This window comes from Sus scrofa, chromosome 1 (assembly GCF_054392235.1).
Source record: "Sus scrofa isolate SSC_HxYL_T2T_F1_AM1 chromosome 1, Sscrofa_HxYL_maternal_Yorkshire_Landrace_v2.0, whole genome shotgun sequence".
In the NCBI taxonomy this organism is placed as follows: Eukaryota; Metazoa; Chordata; class Mammalia; order Artiodactyla; family Suidae; genus Sus; species Sus scrofa.
The window spans coordinates 21,763,483-21,769,482 of NC_139383.1; positions in this window are offsets into that span (position 1 = coordinate 21,763,483).

The following is a 6,000-nucleotide window of genomic DNA, read 5'->3' on the forward strand; positions in this document are numbered from 1 at the left end:
TTCTGCAGGTGTGGCCCTAAAAAAGGAAAAAAAAAAAAAAAAAAAGGTGGACTAGGACTCACTTTTCAAATACCAGTATTTATGTATAATCCTGAAACGACAAGGCATTATATTTATGGGGCATTTCCTTTATTTCCATTTTTGTTGATCTTATCTCACCCCTGGTATAAGATTTCAATTTCCTTAGTAACATTCCTCGGCACCTGGGATAACATCTTGCCCGGCACTTGATAAATGTAAGCTATTTGACAGACTGATAAAGAAAGGCTGGCGGTGCAATTTTTCAAAGCAAAATATTTCTAAATGCTATTAGTTTACTTGTTCAGCGATTTTCAATAAATATCATTTCTGAAAGGTTCAAAATAAAAACTGAAGATGAAAAAGGAATTGCTTTTAATTGCATAGAATAACAGTGATTTAACACACCAAAAATAAAGTCTTATTTTCCTTTTTATTTAAAATTATGATTTATTTAAGATTATGAAAGACATAAGTGAAAATGTAACTAGTTTGATCTGCCCATTAGTGCTTAGTACACTCTGCTTTCAACAGGAGCAACATGATTTAGTACTATAACCGCAATTTTATTTTACTGTCTCCCCCCCACCCCACACACGGTGTACATGTTATCTTAGGAAACACTGTTCCAAAATACCTGGTATCAGAAATGAGTGTCTTTCATGGACAATATTGTTTCCTTAATACAGGTAGATAAAATCTCCATGAGTGAAAGAAAGAGGAATGAAGTAATATCAGAAAAGACATGGCAGAGATCAGAAAGGATGATACGGAGTCGAAACAAAATAACAAAGGCAAGGAATCCAGGTAATAAACAGAGCTTGGTCACAAAGGAAATGAGAATGGAGGTCCATAACATCGTGAAAGTAAGTCTGCCTTAAGGTCACATTAAAAAAAGAAAAAAAAAGAAAAAACCCAAGAAATGGGAAACTAATTTTGATGACCTCTAAGTTTTCTTTGGAGCTGAGATTTGCTGGTTCAATGAAAAAAAAAAAATTCTTTTTTTTCTTTTTAGGGCCGCACCCACCTGTGGAGGTCCCCAGGCTAGGGGTCAATCGGAGCTGCAGCTGCTGGCCTACGCCACAGCCTCAGCAATGCAGGATCCGAGCGGCATCTGCAACCTACACCACAGCTCAAGGCAACGCTGGATCCCCAACCCACTTAGACCAGGCATGGAACCTGCATCCTCATGGATACTAGTCAGATTCATGCCACTGCTCCACAAAGGGAACTCCTCTATAAAAGTTTTTATTTGGATTCATTTAAAGATTGAAGATGAAATTGTTTTATGAGAGAGGCCAAAGCTGGTTCATTGTTTTGAACCTAAACTACCATTTCTCTTTATGGTTCTGAGCTGCATACTCCTCCCTTCCTCCCTCCCTCCCTTTCTTCCTCCTCCTCTTCTCCCTCTGGAAACACTCTCTCTGCCCCAAGATGCCAGACTCTGAGCTGCACACACAGAGGTAAAGGAACTTCTCTGGTCTCAGACTAACAGCATAGGAGACAGGGGTGCGCAGCATACAGTGGACAGACAACGAAGGGAATCCCTGACCTTTTTGGATGTCAGGGAAAGCTTCAGTGGAGAGAACACATGAGATGGGTCATGCAAGTGAGTAGGGCTGAGAAAGAGGAAAAGGCAGGGAAGGACTGCCAGGCAGAAGGAATGTGCAAGACGGCAGGGTGGGACACAGTAGAGAGGGTGGGGAGGTGAGTCTGGCTGGACTCCGAGAGGGGGAAGTGGTGAGTCGTGAAACAGAGAGGATTCTCCAAGGGTTTAAGCATCACAGTAACATACTCACAGTCATTATCTTTTGCTTCAATTTTGATACTTAAATGTGACACCTAAATGATGCATATATTTATTTTGGGGGTTGTTCTATGGTGTATAAAGTGTCAAGTGTAACGATTAGCATATGCCGCCAACTCAATACAATGCTCTAAGAATTTGGGATACAATTCTTCTATTTCCTTATTTCTATAAACCATACCCTGCTCAGCTCCATCTACAAAGTTTGCCCCAAAGACATTTTCCAGGATTCCTTCCTTCTTGGACTGAACAAGAACTTTAGTGCTTTGGGGTTTAGGAAGATAAGAGGGGGTTGTCCTCATTTTCAGTCCAGTTGCTAAGGTCAGCTATAGGCTCCTTTACCTCAACTTCCAAGGCATCAACATGTTGTATCCAGGACACCCAGTCCATACAGAAGCCCTCCCTTCCATGTCCTGAATCCTTAGAAACTGTCAGAGAAGGTGCTAAAGTGCCCATCACTAAGATGTCAAAGTCTCAACCCCATCCCCTGTGATGGTGACAGAGTCCAGCACACCTAGGGACAAGGTCCTTCTCCATTCAACTCTCACCTAAAATTGGTTGTGGATGGGAATGCAAAAGGGCACAGGAGTTCCCGCTGTGCCTCAGCAGGTTAAAAACCCAACTATATCCATGAGGATGCAGGTTCTATCCCTGGCCTTACTCAGTGGGTTAAGGATTCAACATTGCTGTGACTGTGATGTAGGTTGCAGACACAGTTCCAACTTGACCCTTAGCCTGGAAACTTCCATATGCCTCAGGTGCAGCGCTACAAAGAAAGAAAGAAAAAAAAAAGGTACAGTCGCTTTGGAAACTAATTTGGCTGTTTTTATAAAGCGAAATGTTCATTTACTCTGTGACACAACAATCTCATATTTGGCCAAGGGAAATTAAAAATGTTCATGCAAAAACCTGAAAACAAGTGTTGACTCTGGCTTTATTCATAATTTCCCCAAACTGAAAATAACCCAGATAAGTACACCCATATAATTTGAAAATTACTCAGCAATATAAATGTATGAGCTACTGCTACATCCAAAATGGAGGGGGTCTCAAAAGCACTCTGCTAAGTAAAAGAAGCCGGACTCCAGCAGCTTCGTACAGTATTATTCTACTTCAGTAACATTCTGGAAAAGGCAAAAAACTATTGGGGCAGAAAACAGAGCAGTAGTTCCCAGTTGCTGGGAGCAGAGAGAGGGTTTTGTATTGTTTATCTTTTTTTGTTTGTTTGTTTTTTTGTGGGTTTTTTTTGGCTGGATGAACTGTTCTATGTTTTGATCCTTGATTGTGGTGGTGAGTAAACATCCATGTTTGTCAAAAGTCTTAAAATGTGCCAAAAGAGGGACATTTACTATGTGAAAATTATACATCAACAATAAGAAAAAAAGAGAGAAAAACTCCCCAAGTTGGCTTCCCTTTCCTTCTTTTTTGGAACAATCCAGCCTGATTCTCTTGAATGGCCAAGACTTCCAGCAAACAGAGACCTGCTCAGAGGTTGTTCTGTGCTTAAAATGTCTCCAGTCTGGAGGCCTTGTATTCATGTCTAAAAATATTCTTTTTAATGTTAAAATGCTATTATATAGCTCCTAGGAAGAAAAGGTCTACCTTTTTGGAAGAGAGACAAAAAAATTATCTATCATTCCTTTGTGATGCATCTCCAGATGCCTGGATATGGGAGCAGGGACTGGTAAAAGCAAACCAAACAACAACAGAAACCGGAAGTTAGTTTAGGGTTGTCTTTGAGACTTGGCAATTTTTTGTTTATTTGTATTTTCTTGTTAGGGCCACACCTGTGGCATATGGAAGTTCCCAGGCTAGGGGTCGAATCAGAGCTACTGCTGCTAGCCACAGCCACAGCCACAGCCACAGCCAGTCAGGATCCGAGGCGCCTCTGTGACCTCCACCACAGCTCACAGCAATTGCCTGATCCTTAACCCACTGAGCAAGGCCAGGGATTGAACCCGCAACCTCATGGATACTCGTCTGTTTCTTAACCCTCTGAGCCACAGTGGGAACTCTGGTTTGGTTTTAAGCTTGAACTTCCAGAAAGAAGGGGAGTAGATCAAACTTACCTTTAATGCCCAGAGGAGATTGCCCTGCAGAGAAATAAGATAATGTAACTTCTTGATGTGTTTTCTGCTCTGTTCTATCTCAGAATAGACTCCCATGCCAGGATTCGCTCTGAAGGCTGGGTCTGTTGGAGGGAGGGGACAAGAAGTAGGCTGCAGGGAGCTTCCAGAGAAGCAGGGAGTGCAGGGGGCAGACAGAGAAAAGTAAACCCACAAATAAGGTCATTTCTCAGAGGTGTGATCCTTTGAGGGAAATTAAAGGTGATCTGATAGGAAACAGCTGGGGGAAGGGCTCATTTGGTGAGGACGGTCAGGAAAGACCTTTCTGAAGATGTGACCTCCGTCCTGACCTAGAAGAAAAGGCATCCAAGGTACCAGGAGCACAGAGGGCACCGTTACAGGCTGAGAGATCAGCAGATGTGAAAACTCTGCTGGAAGAATGAGCCACGGAAAAGCAGCCAGGGAGGCTGGGAGGTAATGAGCAAGTTGTGGGGGATGACCGGGTAAGGTGAGGTACACAAGAGGTAAAGGGGGTCCAGACCTTCCCTAATTCGAGTGGAATGAAGTCAGTGAAATGTTTTAAGCAGAAGAGTGATGTGATCTGAATTACATTAAAAGTAATAATTCTGGATTTTTTTTTTTTAAGCAAGTACTGATGGTTTGAGGGTGGGTATGAGGACAAGGAGTGAATCAGGGCTCACTCCAAAATTTTCGGTTTGAAAATAAGTGGTAGGGAGTTCCCACTGTGGCTCAGTTGTAACAAACCCAACTATTATCTATGAGGATGCGGGTTCAATGCCTGGCCTTGCTCAGTGCGTTAAGGATCTGGTGTTGCTGTGTGCTGTGGTGTATGTCACAGACAAAGCCTGGATCTGGCATTGCTGTGGTTGTGGCATAGGCCAGTAGTGGTAGCTCTGATTCAGCCCCTAGCCTGGGAACTTCCGTATGCTGTAGGTGTGGCCCTAATTAAAAAAAAAAAAAAAAAAAAAAAAAAAAGAAAGAAAGAAAAGGAAGAAAGAAAATAAGTGGTAAAATTAGCTTTTTTTTTTTAAAGGAGTAAAAATGAGGAAGATGTGTTTTATTCAATATTTTCAAAATGAGGAGTTCCCTGGTTAAGGATTCTGCATTGTCACTGCTTGGTTTGGTTTGGTCCCTGGCCCTGGAACTTCCGTATGCCCTGGGGAAAGAAAAAAAAAAAAAAAGCACTTTTTAGTAATGGAAGAAATCACAAAGAAAAAAAAAATCAATGTTTAACTTCATAAAAATTAAAAACTATAATGCAAAACAATTGAGAAGCAAAATAAAAAGTGCCTTCCAGAAATATTGTGTCCTATTTACATTATGGTTCACAAGATTGTATCAGTTTATACCCTGGCTTGCAGTATTTGAGGGTAAACATCATACTTTGCCAGCATTGGCCATAAAATTTTTAAAGCAACATTTTCTAAATTTACAAGAAAGAAAATGGTGAGGTTCTGTTGTTATAATTAGCATTTTAAAAGTCTGGTAACTTCAAATACTTGTTTGATGTTTTTATTGGCTATTTGCATTTCCAGTTTGTGAAAAGGTTTTTCATGCACTTTCTCTCTTTATCTGCAGGAATTTTAGCCTTATTGATTGGTACGTGCACTTTAAAGATCAAGAAGAGTACAATTTTTTTTTCATATTTGTAGAAAATGTATTTGCCCACTTCATGGTTTACCTTTTAGTTTCTATTTTACTTATTTGTGTTGTCCTTGCTATTGTTAATGGAATATTCTTTTCCTGTTCCAAGCCAGTGATTGTGTATACAGGAAAGCTATTGATTTATCATATCTCTGTAACCTAGTACTTTTTTGAACTCTTTTTAGCTCTACGAGTTTTTAGTTGATTCCTCTCCTGGGTATGGGCGTCTATAAGAATATCATGTACAAAAAGAAGGGAGAGATGGAGCGAGGAAAGGAGGAAAGGTTGTAAGGGGATATTTTCTTCTCTTTGCTGATTATAAAACTCTTATTTAGGCCTGACGGGTGTTTTGGGGTTTTTTTGTTTGTTTTTTGTTTTTCGCCAGAATTTCCAGTAAATTTGGTGATAATATCAGTTTTTCCTTAATCTAACCAGAATGTTTGT